The 22,880-nt window shown below is 47.3% G+C and overlaps 1 pseudogene; it reads left to right on the forward strand.

The window, feature by feature from the left end:
* The first annotated feature begins 17,727 nt into the window (after window positions 1-17,727).
* On the forward strand, window positions 17,728-18,752 carry LOC103640238 (uncharacterized; annotated as a pseudogene).
* The last annotated feature ends 4,128 nt before the right edge of the window (window positions 18,753-22,880 follow it).

Raw genomic sequence — 22,880 nt, forward strand, 5'->3', positions numbered from 1 at the left:
GCGGAGTTGTACATCGCCCATATTCTCAGTTTGCATGGTGTTCCAAAGACTATAGTGTCGGATCGTGGACCACAATTTGTATCCAAATTCTGGGAAGAACTTCATAAATCCCTGGGTACCAAGCTGCTCCACAGTTCGGCCTACCATCCTCAAACCAGTGGACAAACTGAGAGAGTGAACCAAATACTGGAGGATATGCTGCGGGCATGTGTTCTGGACTTCTCACAGAAATGGGATGAATGTTTGCCTTTAGCGGAGTTTTCATATAATAATGGCTATCAAGAAAGTATCAAGATGGCACCCTTTGAAGCTTTATATGGACGTCGATGTCGAACTCCGCTAAATTGGTCTGAACCTGGTGAAAGGTGTTTCTTTAGGCCTGATATGGTGAAAGAGGCCGAGGATAAGGTTCAGAAAATTATTCATAATATGAAGAAAGCACAAGCTCGTCAGAAGAGTTATGCAGACACACGGCGAATGCCCTTATATTTCCTGGAAGGAGACTATGTTTACCTAAAAGTCTCACCAATGAAAGGAGTATCGCGTTTTGGGGTTAAAGGGAAGCTTGCACCCAGGTACATTGGTCCATTCCTGGTGCTTGAGCAATGTGGACCAGTGGCATACCGGCTCCAACTACCCGAAACCTTGTCTGTTGTGCATAATGTGTTCCATGTATCGCAATTGAAGAAGTGTCTTCGGGTTCCCGATCGAACCATTGAAGTGACAGATGTTGTCCTGGAACCAGACTTAACGTACTCGGAACATCCTATTCGAGTTCTGGATCAAAAGGACAGGGTTACCCGAAGAAAGACTCTCAAGTTCTACAAGGTACAATGGAACCAGCATTCTGAGGAAGAGGCTACGTGGGAAACTCAAGATTTCTTGAATAAGAATTTCCCAGGCTTTCTAGCCTCATGTAATTTGTAAAGTGTATATAATTATTGCAATAAAGGAATGAACCCCCACATCACCCCTGTCTTGTACCAGAAATAAGGAAATAAAAATTTGACACATTTCCTTTTCCATTACTCACCCTAGGACTTTAAATCTCGGGACGAGATTCTTTTATGGGGGGAAGGATGTAACACTCCTGGTGTTACTGTAACTAAAAAATGAGCATGGCATCATAAGCATTAGCATTGCATATGTTTGACACACCTAAAGTGCATTCACTAGGCAAAATTTCAAACAAGTTGTATTGTTTTAAGGTTTTGCAAATAGGACCCTGGATAGGAAGCTTTACCCTAAACAAGGGTTAAAGGGGTAAAACTTCACCTAAGATGAGAAAACCTAAAGACTTTAGGGAAAGAGTCATAAAATATCCCCAAAAACAAAGTGGAGTCACATTTATACCCCTGGGATATTAAAAACCCTGATTGGAACCCTAGGAAACCCTCAGACTAAACCCTAGGGACCTATGTGCAAAATTAGTCCACTTTTGGACTGAAGTGCAAAAACCAAGCCAAATAGGTATCATAAGTCCTTTGGTTCACAAATGTGTGGACTTCAAAGCCAAATGTTAAGTTTTGGACTTATTTGCAAAAAGGACCTTGATTTGGATTCCTATGCTAAGTCTGAAAACAGGGTTATAGGCCCAACTTTGGGGCTGTGTAGCTTTCAAAATAATGAGAATTCATATTAGGTCACCACATCAAAATTATAGCCTAATCATAGGAGAACAACCTTGCTTAAGGTTGTGAGCTCAGTTGTTAAGAAAAATCCAGAGATAATTAAGCCTGAAGTTGGACTGTCAGACAGCTTGATGTATGAAATTCAGATTAACAGTGGGTTGACATGAACTTAGGGCTTGATTTTAAGCAAGATCCTGTGACTTTTTGTGGGAGCACATTGTAGTAAAGTTATAGATGGATTGTAGATCTACCACTTTGCTACAGATCATTGGGTATGTTGCCATGAAAATTTGTGAGAAAATCGAGCCTAAACTATGACTGTCAGGCGCCATAAACTGAATGTCCCATGGTACAGTAAAGGATAACTGAAGAAGATCCTATCCCTCTGCTCGTCGCCGGTGGTCCATCGCCGTTGAGCACCGCTCGTCGTGATTCGTGCGTCGTGGCCATCGGATAAACATAGCTCAGTAAAGATCCTCACCGCCGGTGAGCTGGACACCACTCCGACGGCCTCCTCTGCCTTCCCCTCTGCTTTGCGGCTGGAGCGATAGGCTCGCCGGTGAACCGCCGTCGTCCGACCGTGCGCCGCGTGTCTTAACCGCGCCACCGCATCACCGTGACCCCCCTCTAACTGTCTATCGATCACCGGAGTTACTGCCACGGCGATAAATACGTGTTCACCACACCCACGTTCTTCCTCCTCTCCGGCCGCCAGCACTGCTCGGCCGAATTCGTCACCGCCGCCTAACTTCTCTATAAATTGAAGCCACCGCAAGCTCCGTAGGGTAGTCAAGAACCCCGACACCCAGTATTGTCCCCAGTTGATCGCCAGCGAGCTTGAATTTCACAGTTCCCCCAATTCGGTTTCCGCCACCGCGAAGAAGACCCCCCCCCCCGTGGCTAGCTCGATTCAGGTGAGCTCAAGTCCCTCTGCCACTTGTTCTAGCCTCCTTAGGTACCCCGCAAACCCCTTGAACCCTTTAATTGAACTAGACCGCCACCCATCGCCGGGAACACGGCTGTCTTGCCACGATGCTCACGGCCACCGTGGCCAGAGCTCCATAGTTGATCATAAGCGCAATTGGGTTAGGGGAAATGATTGTGGTAGCCCCGATTTCATGTCCGCCGCTCGGAGAACCCAGCCGTAGCCCCAATCGGCCGGCGTAGGTGCTCGCCGGAGCTCGGCGGGGCGTGAACGCCGTCGTGGACCGCCCACTGCGAAGAAATAAAACCTTAAGGGCCTCTGTGCAAAGCGTCAGTGATACAGGAAAACAGTAGAAAGACCGGATTCCAGTTAATGAGAACCCCGAGGGTATTTTTGCAAAGCCGCCAGCGCGCGCGGGCGCGGGCGCCTTTCTCTCTGGATTGGGCCGTATGGGCTGAAACCAGCCCATTGCTGTTGAAGCTTTTTCCTTTTCTTTTTCGGCAGAACTTTAGAAATTCATGGAAAAATGTAGAAAAATGCTAAAATTGTGAACCTAATTTTCCTAGGCTTGTTATTTTCCCTAGTATTTAGTAAAAATAGTTTTGTGATTTTTAGTGGAAATAAAAAAATTTAGGGTATTTAAAGTGGTTAAAGGTAATAGTTATGGATTTTTAGAAAATAATTGGTAAGTCCAAAAATGCCCAAACTTTTTATGGGCACTTAAAACAATATTTAGAAGCCTTGGGTAGAGTTTGAATTGATTTGGACCTTGTTTGATCACCAAACCCAAAAACTACCCCCCCTGCCCTATGAACTCCTTTGCTGACTCCGGAAACCCTAGGTTCTCGGAGTACCGTGAAGGAAAGTTGTACTCAAGACTTAGATAATAAGTTTATATTATCTTTGCATCCTCATGAGCATCCCATGGCATCCATTCTTATGCATATATATATGGTTATGTTAGAACACGAAGAAGAAGAAGAAGTCATTGAAGACAGGACACCACCACCCTCAGATCCTCAAGCAGGCAACTGCTTTTACTTCGATATTTGTGGATCCGAGCAGGACTCACCTGTTAACAAAGGCAAGCCCCGGTGCATTTGCCACCCTCCTTGTTGTTTTTAAAATCTTTCTCACTTGCTTGATGCATTAGGTGATAGGAGTTGATTGATAAAACAATTCCTGCATTACCTTCCTTGAATTTGATTACCTTCCTTGATCCCCCGTTTTACAAAAGATTTTGATGCTTAGCCTTGCTTTAGAAAAACAAAATGTTTTGTTTTTACAAAATATGATGTGGCAAAAGTGGGTGGGATGTTTTCGAAAATAAAACTTGATGATGGATCTATCAAAGGCCTTGATAGGTTCAACATCGGAAAAGATGTACCTCTGCCAGGTACCAAACTTTGGGTTTGAAATAATTAAGTTGAGACCGGGCGGGTGACTTGCACGAGAAAAGAGTCTCGGTGTAGTGTCTCCGTCTGAGTCGATTAAGGACCTTGTCGATGTAGGCTTGATGATCGAGGACCCTTTAACTGGTCACATGCCTCGTCATGGGTAAGCCTTGCCTCGGGCAGACTAAGGCCGGAATAAGATAACACGAAATGGGTGTGGAGCGGTGGCGGGAGTAGCGTGTACCCTCCGTGGCAAGAGGCTGGACGGTGGTGTATCTGTGCTCTTGGTTTGCGTGAACCTGATCCGGTCTTAAGAACCCCGGTGGCGGGTTGACATATGCAAGGATTAAGTGCTACATATGTCGTGTGATTGGAGATCCTCAGCTGAGTATAATCGATTCGGATCGCCATACCTTCGCGGTTATGAAGACTTGGTCACTGCCCTACACGTAGCATTCCACTAAAGATGATGGGTCTTTGTTAAGAAAATTGGCTAGTACAGGCAAAGTGAATGAACTAGGATAGAAAGAACTCTAGTTGCAGGTAATTGAACTTAACTTGACAAATAAAATTGGATTTTTAAGGATCCACTTTAGTAAGCATTTCTGCAAAACAGGGTCTTTGATTATTGAAAAGCCTTACCTTGACTCCCATATAACCAGCATACCCTTGAGAGTCTTTTCTTTAGTCGGGTAAGACTTGCTGAGTAATTCCATACTCAGGGTTTATCCCTTCGTTGTTTTTAGGTGAGGAAGTAGCAGATTTCTGCTGCTTCTGTGCCAAGGTGGTTCCCAAGGAAGAAAAACAAGACTGAAGTGCGGGAGGACTTGGTCCTCCGTATAGACCTTTTACTTAAAACTTATCGGGAGGAGTTTTTGCCTCCCTTGGTTTGTATAATACTACTACTCAGCACTCGCTCTTAGTTCTGGTCTGTAATAAAACAACTTGAGCTTGTTTTAAATACATGTAAATTATGTAATCGCTTCCGCAATTCCTTATCTCTGATGTTCTGTAATGTCTGCATGACGGGTGAAACGTTCCTGGTAAGGTAAGGAAAGATACCGAACTTGTCAAGTAATTCAGGGGCACCTACAGGGTTGTCTGAAGTCCGTTGGATAGGGACAACTGTAGGTGGGCCTAATTACTTGGGAGGTTCCGTCACAACTATACACTCATTGGGGACGCGCTATATAGAAGGGGCGCGTCAGGAGTCCTCATGAAGTGTATTCTCTCAGATACTGGAAAGCAACTTCTAGATGAGGTCCATGCTGGGCAATGTGGAGTGCATGCAGCATCCAGGACCATGGTTGGGAAAGTCTTCAGGTCGGGTTTCTACTGGCCAACAACAAAAAGTGACGCAGCCAATTTAGTTTAGAGGTGCGAAGCCTGCCAATACTTGTCAAAACAGCAGCATCTACCGGCACAGCAACTACAAACCATACCTGTAACTTGGCCATTTGCATGCTGGGGATTGGATATGATTGGACCTTTCAAAAAAGCTCAAGGAGGATACACTCATGTACTGGTTGCTATCGACAAGTTCACTAAGTGGATAGAATTCAAACCCATTGCTTCCTTAACTTCAGCTAAGGCAGTGGAATTCATACAAGATATAATATTCAGGTTTGGAATACCAAATAACATCATAACCGACCTAGGATCCAACTTCACAAGCTCAGAGTTCTTTGACTTCTGCGAGCAAAAGGGCGTTCAGATCAAATATGCCTCGCTGGCACACCCAAGAGCCAACGGGTAGGTAGAAAGAGCCAACGGGATGATATTGGAGGCGCTCAGAAAGAAAGTTTTCGACAAAAATGAAAAGTTCGCAGGAAAGTGGATCAGGGAATTGCCGTACGTCATTTGGAGCCTGAGAACGCAACCTAGTCGAGCCCTGCATGGAAACACTCCTTTCTTTATGGTCTATGGTTCGGAGGCAGTGTTACCTGCTGATCTCAAGTTTGGGGCACCAAGGTTGATCTTTGAAAACGTAGCAGAAGCTGAGGCTACTAGGCTGGAGGATGTCGATGTACTCGAAGAAGAACGACTAAACACGGTGATTCAATTAGCACGGTATCAGCAAACTCTGAGGCGCTATCACGATAAGGCCATACGACATTGATCCTTCGCAGTGGGAGATCTCGTCCTCCGCCGAATTCTAACGGGGGAGGGGCGGCACAAATTGTCACCTCTATGGGAAGGACCATTCATAGTAGCTGAAGTTACTCGGCCTGGATCATATCGTCTCACACAGATGGATGGCACAGAAGTTGGGAACTCATGGAACATAGAGCATCTCAGGAAGTTTTATCCTTAGCTATATTTCAAAAGCTATTGGGGCGGCAATGTATTCTGTAAACCGGGAAACGCATCATCAATAAAAAGACTTCAGGAATTATTCATTGTCAATTTGCATTCTTGCTCAACTCGGGGTGACCACTATACCCTACTAACGGAGCAATCGGCTTAAGTCAGCGATGACTTAAGACGGTGCGACATGCTCACGCTTACATAACTCGGGGTGACCACTATACCCTACTAATGGAGCAATCGGCTTAAGTCAGCGATGATTTAAGACGGTGCGACATGCTCACGCTTACTTAACTCGGGGTGACCACTATACCCTACTAACGGAGCAATCGGCTTAAGTCGGTGATGACTTAAGACGGTGCGACATGCTCACTCTTACTTAACTCGGGGTGACCACTATACCCTACTAACGGAGCAATCAGTTTAAGTCGGCGATGACTTAAGACGGTGCGACATGCTCACGCTTACTTAACTCGGGGTGACCACTATACCCCACTAACGGAGCAATCGGCTTAAGTCGGCGATGACTTAAGACGGTGCGACATGCTCGCGCTTACTTAACTAAGGGTGACCACTATACCCTGCTAACGGAGCAATCGGTTTAGGTCGGCGATCACTATACCCCTGATAGCGGAACGATTGATTTAAGTTGGCAACGACTTAAATTGGCACGGCACATTCGGCACGTTCACGACTATTCATCCCAGGGCGATCTCTATGCCCCACGAAAAAATTCAAAACCATCATAATGCACTTACTTTTACGACTGTAGATACCGTTGAACTCTAACAACGAGAAAACAATAACAGTATTCGGTACCGAAAAGTGTTTTCTAACGAAACATCCAAGCATACTAACCATATACTCAAGGCATTCAGTGTTTTCTATCTGGAAATGTTTTTCTCAGGAGCAACCGACGAGGAAGGACGACTCGAAGAATCGGGAGCGGCATTCACATCTGCCACTATGTCGTCGGGAACAACCACGCCGGGTCTCCTCATCAGAATTTGCCCCACGCGAACGGCTTTGTCCATGGCTTTGTCGCGCTGGGCCTTTAGAGTAGCAGAAGTATCTTCAGCGGCCTTGACAGCCAACCGAGCGGCTTCTAGCTCCCGGACTACCCACTTTTGGAAGCACGCAGATCCTTGATGACAGTATCCTTGTTCGACACAAATTGCCTGAGGCGAATCATATCATCCAGAGACTCTTGCAGCTTGTAGCGATGGTTATCCAAGTCCTCCATGGTAAAACGATGACTCCTCTCCAAGATAGTCAACGAGTTGCTAGCATCACGGTATAACTTTTCCAGATTGTCGCGAGAAGTAGCAAGAGCACATTTCTCCTCCTACAGACAAGAGCCGGTTTCTCCAACGTCAAGCAAGCACCAAAAGCATAGCAGACAAGGGCAAGCGGAAGTTCAATTCAGTAGCCACCTTTTCAGAATCAAGTTGAGCACGGAGAGTGGAGTTAGCATCATTCAGAGAGGCAGAAACCTGGGCTAGTGCAGCCTGACTTTGAGAATACCTTTCTTCAAGGTCAGAATATCGTCGGGCCATGTCTGTCAGGAAACAGTCAAGCAAGGGTGTTTAGCTATAAAGCAGATTACTCAAATAGCCAATGAAGGCAGAAAGGGCACTAACCAGCATTTGCCATCTCCAAGTCAGATACTCGCCGCTGAAGTAACACTGGATTCCAATGCGTTAGGGACAAAGCCCCTTCTGGGACAGAGGTCCCCTGTGATTTCAACCGGCTAGCCATTTCATCCACTAATGCCTGACGTTAAAAACAGATGAGCATAATAACAGCAGTCTACCTGAAGTAAAAGTCAAGGCAGAAGAAACCAAGTTACCTGGAGGTTGGAGAAGAATGAGGGAACCCCCAAGTCGTGGGAAATCAACTGATGGCTTGCTGAAGGGTCACCAACTGGAACAACCCACAATGCATCATTGGGAACCAAATCAGTGTCACCAGCAGAAGTCAGAACTCTGTCATCAGGAACGTTGACCTCTAAAGCGACCTCTTGACACGAAACCCGTACTGCTGCCATACAATCAGAGTGCGGAGGAGAAGATCCCACGTGAACATCCATGGAAGTGTTAGAGGGAGAACCAACTCGAACACCCTCGGGGGTTGGGTTATCGCTCGCGCTACCCATCCGAGCCGGATCATCCCCGGCAACACCCTCGGGGGCTGGGTAAGCACCAGCGCTATTTTTGAGGGCCGAGCCCTCCGAGGCAGCCACCTCTAAGGCCGAAGGACCCTCGACCACCTCCATAGTAATAGTGCAATCCGGGCCGGCCTCCTGGCCCTTAAGACTGTGCTCCAAGGTCGACTAGGTGCGGGACACCGCCCGAGACAATTCCAGCCTAGCATCAGGCACATCAGGGCAAACATCCATTATGCCACCATCTGCTGGTTCGGACAACAGATCTTCTGGGACCATATCCTCAAGAGTCTGATCAAAGTTGGCCAGAGACAATTCTTGTAGACCAACAAGAGCAGACAGGGCTGGAGAAGGAACACCACTGCTTTCGCCACTGGCAATATAACGTCGGCTGTTCTTCTGAGTTAGAGGGATTTCATCCTCCTCTTCCTCACCATCATCAACAACGCGGACAGTACACCCATTGGGGTCAGCGTCATCCAGGTCACACCCATTGGGGTTAATAGCAGGCAGGCTACACCCATTGGGATCAGTTTCAGCAAATGCAGGCACTAGCACTTCTTCAGCATCAGGAAAGGAAGGACCAGCATCCTGATCCAAACTAGACACTCGACGAAGATGTCTCTTCTTCTGTTTCTTCCCGTCAGCAGGAGAAGCAGGATGATTGGCTCGGCGAGAACGCTTCGGACGAACGTTGTTAGACTTCTGAATATCTAAAGCTTCGCTAGCCTCTAGGATGGGCGCTACCGCCAGTGTTTCAGTAGGGACTGCATCAAAAGAATCTTCAGCTAACATATCCAGCATGGCACTTATTTCTGCATCACTCGGATTTAAAGGCACCTCAAAATGAACCTGCCTCTCATCATCAGGAATTTCTTCAAGAGAGACAACCAAAGCACTAACCTCTTCGGGAGAGGGTCGCACTCTAAGGCCCAAACCGCTATCGCCAGCAGGAGGATTTGACAAAAAACTGGTAAAGGCCTTGGAAGGAGGCAGATTCCAAGCCGAGTATGCAACAGGAGCGCCGACGTTCGACACCTTGCCTCTGAGTATCATCTCGAGCCGGCCCACCATGTCCACGACAGGAATTCTTCTGTTGGTTACCCGAGTCGAATCAGCAAAGCCTCGATACAGATAGGCTGGATATGCTCTGTCTTTCAATGGTTGGATGTTCTTGAAAACAAAGTCAGCGACCACAGCTTCTGCAGTCAGACCCCTTTCTTTCAGCAATCCAACTTCAGCTAGCAAAGCCCCTGCTTCAGTTACTTCCTGGTCTGTGGGGGATTCGGTCCAGCTCGGAGTGCGAACATCCGGCTGTCTTCCTGACCGTGGGGGGAGAGAATTCCCATGATTCACCACGATGAACCATTCCAGACGCCATCCCTTGATGCTATCCTTGAGCGGGATGTCGAGGTAATCAGCCTTCCTCCCACGGCGCATCTCCAAGCTCGTGCCCCCCACTAGCTGGTGCTGCCCTCCGGCCATCCCAGGGCGACAGTGGTACAAATACTTCCACAGGCCAAAGTGTGGCAGAACTTCGAGAAAAGCTTCGCATAAATGAACAAAGATAGATACTTGCAGAACGGAATTGGGATTCAGATGGGTCAGATTCAAGCGATAGAAATCAAGGAGACCGCGGAAAAAAGGAGAAATGGGAAGAGCAAGGCCGCGGAGGAGAAAAGGAACGTAGATGACGGATTCGTGAGTGTCCTCTGTTGGAACAGTGACCCCACGGCAGATCCGCCAGGAACAGAGCTCCTTCGGAGGAAGAACCCCGATAGATACAAGGTGGAGAAGGTCGGATTCAGAGACAACAGACATATGGTTACCTGCAAAAGGCAACTGACTGTTGGGGTTGATGGGAGGGACGACCACGACGGACGAACTCGAAGCTTTCCGCTTGGGCGCCATTTCAACCTTGTCGGCGAACAGAGAGGAAGCAGCGTTGCAAGAGAGCGGAGAAGGCCTGGGTGCAGAAAAGCAAGAACTAGGGCACGGAATGTGGAGGCGCACGACAGTACAGTGCATATGGGGTTTTCCGAAGCCAGATGCCGAATCTAAAAAGCGCCCAGCCATCACCCAGCTGTTATCTCTAAAGCGCTGGCGTGCCACGTCATCACCTGGCCGTTATTTCTAAAGCGCGGGCATGCCACATCATCACTCGACCGTTATTTCCAAAATGGCCGACGCGGTCCATTCTAACTCAGCGGTTATTTCTAAGAACGCTGACGTTACGAGACTCCACTCGGCCACTATCTCCAAAGCGGCCGGCGTGGCCCGTTATCACTCGGTTGTTACCTCTAAAACGCTGATGTTGCCATCGATCACTTGACTGTTACCTCTAAAACGCCAACGTTGCCATCGATCACTCGGCTGTTACCTCCAAAACAATGACATCACCAGTAACCGCTCGGTCGTTATTTCTAAAACACTGATGTGGCTACTATCGCTCAGCCATTACTTCAAAAAGTGTCAACATCGCCAGTAATAACTCGGACGTCACTCCTAAAGCAACGACATGATTTCAGATGACTCGGCTGCCATCACCAAAGTGTCGACATCGCGAAGAAAACAGTGAAAAGCGTGATTCGTTGATTCCAAACATCCCTCAGGCATTAATGAGAGCGGCGAATGACAAGAAAGCAAAATAAAAGTGCACAAAATGCCGTTGTCGTAGCTGCCACCCTTGTCGTCACCATCGCCTTCGCCGCCGTCACCGCTGCCGTCGTCGTTGCCTCCGTCGCCATCACCGTCACCGCCATCGCTGTTGCCTCCGCCCTCCTTGGACGAGTCCGAGGAGTTCTCCTCGTCCGAGGAGTACTCCGACTCATCCGAGCCCGTGAGCCCGGCACCGCTCGACGGACCGGATGTAAGTCCAGACCTCTGCGGCAATCCCCTGGGAGTCGTCTGAATCATCAGAAGACGTCGGGGGAGAGACAGGAGTTGGAGAGCCCTCGGACTCGGAGGAGAACTCCTCCTCCGAGTACTCCGAGTCACCGAAGTCCTCCGAGGGAGGAGTCGGCTCACGCTTGCGTTTGTCACCAGAGCGATGCGAAGAACTACCACCTTTCTTACTTTTGCCCATGTTAGAAATGGAAGGAAGAAGAGGAGGGTAAACAGCAAGCAGCAGTAAGAGATGTGAAAATGCTGGAGAAGCAAGAGCACTATTTATAGAAGAAGAAGGCAACCACTCACCTCCTACCACGGCCACTGAACAGTCGCAAAAATTCAATATGCAATTCAAACCGTCTGAAGACACGTCAGGCGGCTGACACCGTTTCACGTAACACGACACCCATTGGGACTCCAGTCAACTACGCGGGCGATATGATTACGCTCGCGGTCACATCAAGTTACTACTCAGAAGCAGTTTGCTAAACGCTCAGCGTACCAAGCCGTCCCTTGCCTACACCCATTGGGGGGATGCCCAGGAATTATCAGTATATTTTCAACACTGTCACATCCGAACAGTATATGTAATGAATACTTCAAGACAGAAGAAAGATATCAGCAGGGATCAAAGGAAAGCCAAATATAGCCGATGAGGTACAAGTCTAATCGACAGAAGCATCAAAGCACGAAGTGACATGAATACTAGCCAAGGGCCATCTATCGAACGTCCAATCAGTCGCAGATCAAATAAATGGCAAGACCTATCAAGATATGGGCAGATCGCGTACTCGGCCACAAAGACAAAAATGTACGCTGACCTCTAAGGTGTAGTATCAATAATATAATGTTGATCTCCAAGGCATTCGGAAAAGGGGAAGGATGATTCCCAGAAAAAGACACGAAATGAAGACCTTCGAGTGGATTATTTTCAAAAATCCACTCGAAGCTCGGGGGCTACACCCATTGGGTGCACCTTCGGTGCACCCAATAGATCATCATCCCCGAAGAAGTAAAGTGCTGACCTCTAAAGCATAAGGCAAGATCAAGACAAGGCTGACCTCTGAAATAGCGCAAGAGGAAGATAAAAGTGATCTCTGATAATACTCAAAGTAAAGACCTTCGAGCGGATTATCTGCAAAAATCCGCTCGAAGCTCAGGGGATACACCCATTGGGTGCACCTTCGGTGCACCCAATGAAATTTGAAGTCCTATGGTACAAAAATGCTGACTTCCGAAGCATGAGTCTGAGACAGAACACCTAATTTTGAGTAATAAAGGCAGGAAAAGACAGTGAAAAAGTGTTTCTACCGGAACATTCAGAACTCAGAAGCAGTGGCCCAGCAGGCCTATTTCCAAAGCATCCCTTGTTAAAGTCAAAAACTGCAAGCTGGACCTAGGATCCTTGGGCCGTTTGTTTCAGAATCGACCCAAAGATCGGGGGCTTGTGGGGGACAGATATCCCCCGGGTCCACCAGAAGGATAAAAGACCTCACGAAAGGCCCAAGGGCCCCATAATGCGTAAGGTCATCCCCCTCGTGGGCCTGGGAAGGAACGACCAATGAAGCCAATCGACACAAGGCTGTAACGGCACAATCCCAAGACGGCCCAATGAATTCGAGCAGTAATCACAACAGAGGCCCGACCTTCCCGTGCAGGAGCCCCGTACAACGGAACCAAGCGAGAATGGGTCGGCAGGATTATAGGAGGACAGACTCAGTTGGTTCACTATTTCTTAGGTACACGTCGCTGTAATATCCACATGTACCGCCCCACGGTCGAATATATAAGGCCTAGGGAGCACCCCTTCAGATCAGAGACTCGCTACTTAACCTCCCACCCAACTCTCTACGTTCTCAGCGCTAGAGAATCCTCTTGTAACTCACCGCATAAAACACTCTCGACAGGACGTAGGGTGTTACGCATCTCAAAGCGGCCCGAACCTGTAAACCATTGTCCACTGTTTCTCGTGCATCCAGCACGAACCATCGAGCTACAGTCGATAACACCGTCCTACTCCTAAAAGCACCTTGAGGGGTAACCCTAGGTGCGCGGTCGGACCCAAAACACCGACATCTGCCACAGCTGGTATCGGAGCTGGATTAAGTATATACGGTCACATACATATTTTCAAAACAAAAGTTTTGGTTTTGAAAAACCTATTTTCAACTAAACACATTGTTTGGCTTTGAAAAACCGCTTTGAAAAACTATAATGCTAGCGACATCCTCTGTTAAGCCCTAAGTTAAGGACTACCAGGTGGCTTAGTTGAAAACCACTAACCCACAACCGGGGGTATTGCATACATGTGTATTGTTATTTTTGAGGCCATTCAGTTTTGAATGGATCGACGCTCAAGGTAAGGTGAGATGTGAGAGCATGACCGAACAACCGTCGGTCTAGGGAAGAGTGTAAAAAGCGCTTGATTATATACATGTTCCACATATGTATATATTAAAGCTACGATGTGGAGTATTTACTTTTCTAGGAATCAGTACCCCATGAATGTGTATGGGTATACAGACATGGGAATAATGAGAAGTGTAATGTACTTGTAACGACGCACCTACGCTCAGGTAAGAAGGTGAGTTATCATAATGGGTTGCCCTATGGTTAAAGTGTGGCAACGGCGCCTATGCGTGGCTCGGCGCTTAATGATGAGCTAGCCTCCATATAGCAATATATGGAGTATAAACTGTGATAAACTGTCATGTGTGACTTGCATCATTGGAAAATGGGCTGTGATGGATTTTTCTGCAGGTACACTAACCTCGAAAATGTATGTGTAGCTGACGACTAGCAAAATACCGTGAGAGTCGTAAGTATGCCACCGAGATAGAACGTTATTGCCACATTATGTTGGCAAAATCAGTGAGGACGAATAAGACGAGCATGCATCCTGATTGTTGCATCATGTTTGTCACCTATACACCCAAAATGCTTCTCTCATCCTTATTCCAGAAACTAGTGATTGTAGATAATCTGGTGTAATGTTGAATTATGAACTCCGATAAAATAGCTATTCTCTGTTCCTTAGGTATTATGTTTAGATGCTATATGTGTGCTCTTGTGCTTAATGTGTCGATAGAAGGTTAGTGACTTGTTTGCCTAAACCCAAATCTAGGCCATGTTCTTAGTTGGTGAACCATGACCAAAGTTGATTTTTCCGTTACCCCTCCTTGACCCAAACTTATACAAATAAATGCTTAGATAATTTCTTCGTTGGACAAAAAGGGTACTTAAGCTTAAAATAAGAATCTTGACTCATATTTCCATCTTAGACCATGCCCTTAACAATTGGTACAAGCTGATGTACCTTATCCAGTTTGCCTGTTTTTAAGGATCGCCATGTCGCTTTATCAACCTAACCCAGGAAAGACATGTCTGAGTATTTTCTTGAGTTTGATGCCTTTGGTTTCCTCATATCTATCAAAGGCATACCAACTTAATCTTGTGATTGTTTCCCCTCCGTATCTAATCAGATACTAATCCTTGACCTTGTAATCTCTATGATGGGCATAAAATATGCTTGGGCTGAAATAATAGTCTCCCATCATACTCCTTTTATCAAGTTTAGGTTATGGCCACGTCTTGTTCATTTCATCGGGCCATGATCTATTTGGCTTTCTACTTGTAACCGTTTTGACTAGTAGAGTCTCTTTGTATATTGTCACCCTTGCTCAATCCATTTGTGTTGCGCGAGATTTCTTATTGGTTACGTCTGGTAATGGTGTTATGACTAAAACCAATGGTGCCGCGATGAGACCGAGGGCCTCCTGTGAATGTACACACATGGTTATGCTACTCGGCACACGCTGGTATCATGGTTAGTAGTTGTAATCCATTATGAGACTATATCAAGGTGTTATCTTAGCACAATCTATTTTTGCTACGTGAGATTCTATATTGGTACCAGTTCGGTAATGGTGTCATGGTTAATGACTTATGGTGCCGCAGCAAAACTGAGAGCCTCCTGTGAATGCGCACACAGGACTGTGCTACTCGTCGGATGCCGGTATCAAGGTCTCTGGTCATGATCCATTGTGGAACTACCCTAATATGTTATCTTCCATAGATCTCTTCCTTGAAATGATTTCTATGTTGTTTATCAAGTAATCAAGCAACATCTATCATCTCTGTTAGATCAAAAGGGCATACCACTTTTATGTGTGGTCTCTTTTCTTTTGATCTTGGTAGTGACTACTCATACAAGTTCCCTTTACGTCCTTTGTGTAAAGGTGAAGCCTTGGAGCTTTTAGTGTCGTGAGACAACTGATTAGCTCTCAAAATGGAGATCTGTTTCCCCTACTGCTGAAATGCAGGAGTTTGTTTATTCGCTCTCTTATTAATCCATGTGTTCCCTAACCAAATCCGTTCATCTCGCATGAAGAAACGGATGAACAACCTGACCAAATGGATTTCTACCCAAATGCATGACCCTTTTTCTAGCAAATGTGAACTCTCAACCCTTGGCTTACCAATGGTACTGAGAGGACCTGCTCAATGTCATAGGTAGTTCAACAAGTTGGTTTTACTAACTTGTAACTGCCTTATGATCAAAGGTTGAGTTTAGAGATCGTTTGTCGAGTTGTCTAAACTCACTTTGGTTGAACCCATCGTAAGGAAGTGTTTATAAGAATTGAGATTAAGTCGGCTAGTAACCACCTAATCATCGCTCTAGTCGTGCCTTGATCGACTCACGTGTGCTCTTCCAGCATGTGTGTTCAAGTCGAGCCATGCCTAGCGCTTGATAAAATGGGCTGGTTGTAAAGTCCGCATCTATAGATCCCTCTATTGGTGATTTTCTCGAATCTATATCACCTTTCAGGGACTTGGATTTTCTAGCTAGCCACGAGTTAAATGTGATGTTATTCGACATTCACACCCGTCCCGTGTGCTATGAATTTATCGTGACCACTTGTTGGTAAACCTATTTTTGTGTGTTTTACCCAAGAGGTTGCATCTGATTCTGTTTGGGTAAGATCACGTATTTGCCACTCGCTCAACAGACTCAGATAGTACAGTGTCATCAGAAAAAGCAAACTGCACACATGGAACCTTATGTGTTCTTCTGGCAGGTATCGTCTCTATTGTTGGATATCTCTAAATTAGCCTAAGGCGATTCATGATATGTCCACTAGAGAAACAACATCCTAAGACACTCGCCTTTGCTTGGAACTGTCTTTGTTGCCATTGATATGGACATAGGTTACATCATTCTCTACTTTTAGAAGTGTTTCATTCCGAATCTCGGGACGAGATTCTTTTAAGGGGGGAGGACTGTAACACCCCTGGTATTTATATTCCGCTCGACAACGAGTATGGATTTAAGCACTTAATATCAGTGGGTGAATAGACGCTAAATTTTAATCATCTTCGCCTATCGCGATTTTAATATCGTGTCGGTTTCGTCGATCGCGAGTGCGACGTCGTTTTTATTTTTATCTGTCCGGGCTCTTCCGAAATTTTCGTGATGTTCGGAACGTAGTTGTTCCGAAAGTCGGTGCGTCCGGTGATTATTAAAATTCATTGTTCGCGCGAATACGAATTCGGAAGCCCGACTCACTCGGATGATTTTTATCCCGGGCAAATTAATTTGAACTCGACGACTAAAATACTCAGTGTAAAATAATTCGAATCGTGCGTCGTCTGAGTGAACTCGTGCGTGAGGATATGATTCTATTCATTCTTCAGCACGCTGTTCTAGCGACGAAATCATGTGTGCATTAGCCGATATGGTTTCGGCTAATATTAGTCGAATCACGCAGATTAAAATACCAAAACCGAAATCCATTTGATTCGGTATGTTATTACTCGTCTCGGTCTCAAATTAGATTTTCGTGGCTTATGTCGCAATAATTCAGATTACGGATGAATTATTAAGTTTCAGATCAAAACAACTGTGTTTAGACATCGGATAAATTTTATCCGAGTTCGACTAAATCAGTATTGTTTCAGAATAATGTATCTGATATCCAGTCTGTTTCCGTGTTACCCGAAACAGTCACGAAAACTATCCGAACGAGATTTAGTCAAAATCGTATACCTCAGATTTTTTTTGTTTCTTGATTCGGAAAATAAAGTGTGTAGCCTGTTGTCGTCTAGTGCGTTGATCCTTTGTTGTCGCTAAAAATCTCGATCTACAAATATCTGAGAGTTTTCGGAAAAGAAATTAAAAAATCTAGAAATAGAAAATATCCTGTGCGGTGTGCTCATCTCCTAATCCTATCCGTCTGCCGCCCAGCCGCCCTTGTTTCCTTTAAATACAATCGAGCTCCCAGCGCTGCAGCAAATTATCTGCGTCCCTGCTCGGCGTCCTGTTCTGCACGTCCAAGCTCCCTGCCGCTCCGTGGTGCTCACCCGGCCACACGCTCCTCTCTCTCCCACCTCTGCCGGCGCTCTCTTCTGCCCTCTTCCATGGCCAGCGTTTCCTCCAGCGTCTCCCATGGCCGTGCGCCGCGATGCTCGGAGCTCGCTTGGTTCGCCGCGCGCTCAAGCTCCTCCCTCTCCCCTCTGTTCGTCGGCCGCGCGCCATGCCATTCTCTCTCTCCCATCTCACTGCTCACGGCCGACTCATTTCAGTCCCAGTCTGCCCAGCTCCTCTCCTTCCCAACCATGGACGTTCCAGCTTCGTCAAGGTCCTTCCCATGGTTGTTCGTCTTGGCTGCGGTTTCCTGGCGTCCGCGCGGTGTGGAGCTCCCTGTGCCGCATCTCTGCTGGCCGGAGTTCCCTCTCTCCTGTCCCGGTGCGCGCGCTACTCCCCGAGCTCGCTCCGGCTCCTCACCTCACCCATGGTCGAGCGGTTATTTCCCCTAGCACAGCTCGGCGCCTGCTGCTCGCCCCTGCTGCGCGTGTCGCGTTCTTCTGTTGCATGCACGAAGTTCTCTACTCACAACGACGTGTCGAGCTTCCGCGTCGAGCTTATCTCTTCCGTGCCGGTTGTCGTCTCCAAGCCGACTCTTGGCTGTCGTTGTCTTTTTAAGTTATCCCGGCCGCGTCTGTGGTCGTCAGGCATGTCTGTTGCCGTGAACTCGCCTCTGGTATCCACTTTGTCTCTGGTCTGCGCTTCCTTCAGTTCGGCCAGGCGGGACATCATTCCGTACTGTGCTCACCCAAGTCACCACTGTCAAATCGTCAGAGTCGCTCAACTCACCAATCGTATCTTGGTCAGTCATCGATGTCATGTTCGTTATGATCCTCACGTCAGCTGTCCCTATCCGAACTTGCCAGCTCGCCAACTGACCGTCGTGTTCCTTGAAATCCCTCGTCGGCCGACCTCGTGACTTAGTTCGTCGGGTCGTGTGTGCAGCTCTATATATGCCACCCTCCTATATCGTCGTCGAAGCTGTCGTCCCCTACTCGACCCCCACCTCACCAGCTCGCTCCAAACACGATCTTGTCGTCGTTTCGTGTGTCGTCAAGAAATCCCAAGCGTCGGATGAAGACGTAGCCAACAGCGCGATATTCCCTAAGCGCTCGATAAATTGCTTGGATCGGAAAATCACTACCGATCTCGCGGATTCATGTCAGCTGTTGAAACGGTAAGCTGATGAATTGTTTAGAATAGTTCGAACGTTAAATAAATTAATGTGCTAGTGCGATGCTCATTAGGTGCTCGATAATTGCGTGAGTCACAAAAATCTCGTCGACTTCGCAGTTCTTGCGATTATCGAGCCAGATTCAGCTATGGCGAATTATTTCGTTATTCTGATTAATTAGTTGAATTAGTGTACCGAGTAGAATATTAGTAGGCCTGTGTGATAATAAAATATTTTAATCAATTATAAAGATGTGTATGTATTTACGATAAAGAAATGTTTGAGTAATTGTTGACATGTAAAATATGGGAGGAGTAAAATAGAACTAAAATAATTCTTTGTGAGCGATGTAGTGTAATTTATAAAACGAGGGATAAGTTTAGAATTTAATTAATTAACTGATAAGTTGTGTTTAGGCTAATCGTGATTAATGTGTATAATTTGTTGTTTCGTGATATTTGCGATAGGTTCGAGAAGCGTAATTATTGCGCTCAGTCGTACGTCAATAACTAGTAATTTCGTATAAAATTATACAACGCCACGCGGATAGGCATTTAATTCGCTATCGTGTAGTACTATTTAGGTTTGAAATATTCCGATCTATATGCATTCATGTGCATAATGCATTCATTCAGGTACGTGAGTTAACCACGCGATGCGAAGAACCAGAACTGAGTCGACCACAAGATGGTGCTGATGAACGGAACTGGAGATGGACAGACGAAACAAGTATCGGGACAAAGGATGCTCGTCAAGTGATCGACGCCTAACAAACACTAACCTAGTGTTATCCAGGCAAGCCCCGGTGCATGCAACCCCTTCCTTGTGTTTTTAAATAATTTTTGCACACTTTAAGTCTAGTGAAATGTGCATTAGGTTTATAGGAGTTGCTTGGAACCCTTTGATGCATTGCCTTCCTTGATATTCATACCTTTATAGATACTTCTGGTGAAGTATCAAAATCTGATTTACAAAAATGCTTAGCCCTGCTCAGATCCTGTGGATAGAGGTTGTCTTTTGCATTAAGGCCTAGCTCAGGGGTTATCCTGAGGAAAGATGGCTTCTACCTGCAAGAATATTTTCATTGAGAGCGTGGTGGGATCTTACTGCAAAGTTCCCTGTGATGCTCTTTTCATCCTAGGAACATAAACAATCCTAAGGATGTAAGTACTTAAATCGGGACTTGGGCTAGGAACAGGTGATGTTCTACCCAAGTTAGTTAAGGATTGGATGCGTATGTAGGCCTGTTGATCGAGGACTATCTTAACTAACCACATGCCCTAGAAATGGGACAGGGTAATCTTGAACCCGGCTATTCCATACATGAAAAGACAATCGCGCACTGGGAGTGGAGAGATGGCGAGAGTGGCACGTACCCTCCTAGCAAAGGACCGCCTAAAAGGGGTGGTGTGCTCTCGGGTGGCGCGGACCTGTTCATGCAGTGGAGGATCCGTGGGAATGGTAGACATGCAAGGTTTACGAGAAACATATGTCGTGTGGTTAGAGATCCTCAGCTGAGTAAATCGATTCGGATCACCGTTATATCCCCGGAGAGTGGAGACTTGATCGCTGCCCTGCAACCTAAGTCAGGATGTAAACATTATGAATAAAAATGGTGTTGTATTGATGAGGTGGTGAAATTAGACTAGGTGCAAATAGAGTCTATTAATATTTAATCTGGCATTAAAATATTGAAAGTAAGGACTCACTTTAGTAAGCTTTTTCTGCAAAAGTATCTAAGTTGATTCTTGCTAAGAGCCTCTCCTTGATTCCTAAATCCAGCATACCCTTGAGAGTCTTTTATTTAGTCGGGTAAGTCTTGCTGAGTAATTCCATACTCAGGGTTTTATTCCCTGTTGTTTTTCAGGTTATAGTTTTGTGCTGCTGATGATGGTGTTAAGTGCCGGTGGGCTCGGCCTTCTTATAAGTCTAAGTACTTCTTCTATACTTCTTATTGAGGATGGTCACTTGAGCTAGCATATATTTCAAACTTATACTTTTGTAATCACTCCGATAAAATAATGTAAAATTTTTGTAACCTATAAAATTTGGTAATAAGATTTCCGCTGCAAAAATGTTGTGTGTGTGATTAGTGTTACTTAATCCCGCGGTTCTGGTTGTAAGTGGTTTATCCGATGTCCTTGGGGCAATCGGACGGATCCTGTTAAGTTATCTGGTGCACATGCATGGCCGTCTGAGGTCTTTAGGACAAGGACAGATGCATGTGGGCCCGATACCTTGGGAGGTTCTGCCACATTTTCCTTCTCCGCGGCAATTCTCCGTGCGGCTCGGCCTACCGCGTCCTCCGGGACTGGTGGCCGGACGGGTTTATAAATCCTCAACCCCTGGGGACGAACAAAAATCCCAATAGTAAGGATCAAAGGCGTGAAGAACTCGGTGCAAAATAGAAGAAGGATCGGACACTTACCAGGGACACATACCCATGGTCGGGGCGCATCGTGGGCTGGGTAAGGGCACCGGTGTCCTGCTTCCCTACCGTACCTGCTACCCGCTTGAGGAGGTCATCGGCGGAGAGGGAGGTCGAGGACATCTGCGAGCCCTCCAAATCGACCCCCGGCTTCATCTCTGCAAGCCGCAACGGCCGCTTTGCCAAAGGGAGCACCCTCTGGCGATGGATAGCGGCGACGACCCCCGTAGCGGTAAGGCCCCCATCTCGTAACTTCTGCAAGGCCTGCAGAATAGGCTGGAGCTTCTCCTGTTTCTCGCGCGTGGCCCCCCAGTGCCAGTTAACGCCGGCGGCGGTCACCACTCGTTGAGAAAACGGCGGAAGCCTCCCGTCGTCGTTGCGGAGATAAAACCACCGGTTCTGCCACCCCTTGTTCGAAGACGCAAGGGAGGCGGGAATGTACTGCTGCGCGCGCCCCAGCCTCAGCTGGAGGGTGCAGCCACCGGCCCGCACCGCCATACGGACCTTCTTTGCCTCCGTCGTTGCGGCAAAGAACTCCGCGGTGAAGAGATGGAGCCACAGATCCCAGTGAGGGTCAATTCCCAAAAAACCCTCGCAAACCGCCGCGAAGATGGCCGCTTGCGCAATTGAGTTGGGGTTGAAGTTGAGCAGCTCCACCCCGTAGTAGTGCAGGAGCGCCCGCATGAAGCGGCTCGCTGGCACGCCAAACCCTCGCTCATGAAAGGGGATAAAGCTGACCACGTACCCCGGCAGCGGAGTCGGGCCGACCCCACTCCCGGGGGCCATCCACTCCAGCTGCGGCTCGCCGAAGAGGGGACGCAGCAAACCATCGGCGACAAGGGCCTCCAGGTCCCCCACAGAAACAGTAGAGAAAGGCCACGGGTCGCGAGGCAGAACAACGGTCACCTTGTCAGCCATCACCGAGCGGAAGCGGTGGCGGCGGAGGGGATGAGGTGCGCGGTTTTCTTTTCTCTGGCTATTCTCTTAGGTTGCGGAAACCGAAGCAGAAGGCAAGCACAAATGACAGGGTAAAGAACCACCGTTGGCCCCTCTTCTGGGTATATAAAGGCCCGGGCAAGGTCCATTCAAAACTTCGCCTGGACCCGCCGCGAAATTCAAACCCGGAGGTGAAACAGTCTTTCCGTTCCTCGAACAACTCGCGCACGCGCAACAGACGCCCCGCGAATCGCCCGTCCCGTCACATTAACTCCTTGGTAGAGCAAGCGACACCTATGGCAGGCAAAGCGGGCGACGTTTCACCTCCGTCATGATGACCGCATCAAAAAAGGTGCGCCACGTTATTTAAATTCATATCCTTTTCCGTTTCCCCTCTCTCTCTCTTGCCACAGGGACCAGGAAAGGGGATATTTCGAAAAGGATCCTTCTCCACGAAGGAAACGGGCCCCCGAGCCCTCCTACTGATCAGGGGTTCGAAGGTTGCGCCCTGCGGGGTCCAGCAGCCGCCCCAGAGCACTCGGGCTCCGCGCCCATTACTGATCAGGGGTTCGAAGGCTGGCCCCTCGGAAGGGCTCAACAGCCGCCCCAGAGCACTCAGGCTCCGCGCCCATTACTAATCAGGGGTTCGAAGGCTGGCCCCTCGGAAG

Source organism: Zea mays, chromosome 9, assembly GCF_902167145.1.
Source record: "Zea mays cultivar B73 chromosome 9, Zm-B73-REFERENCE-NAM-5.0, whole genome shotgun sequence".
NCBI lineage: Eukaryota > Viridiplantae > Streptophyta > Magnoliopsida > Poales > Poaceae > Zea > Zea mays.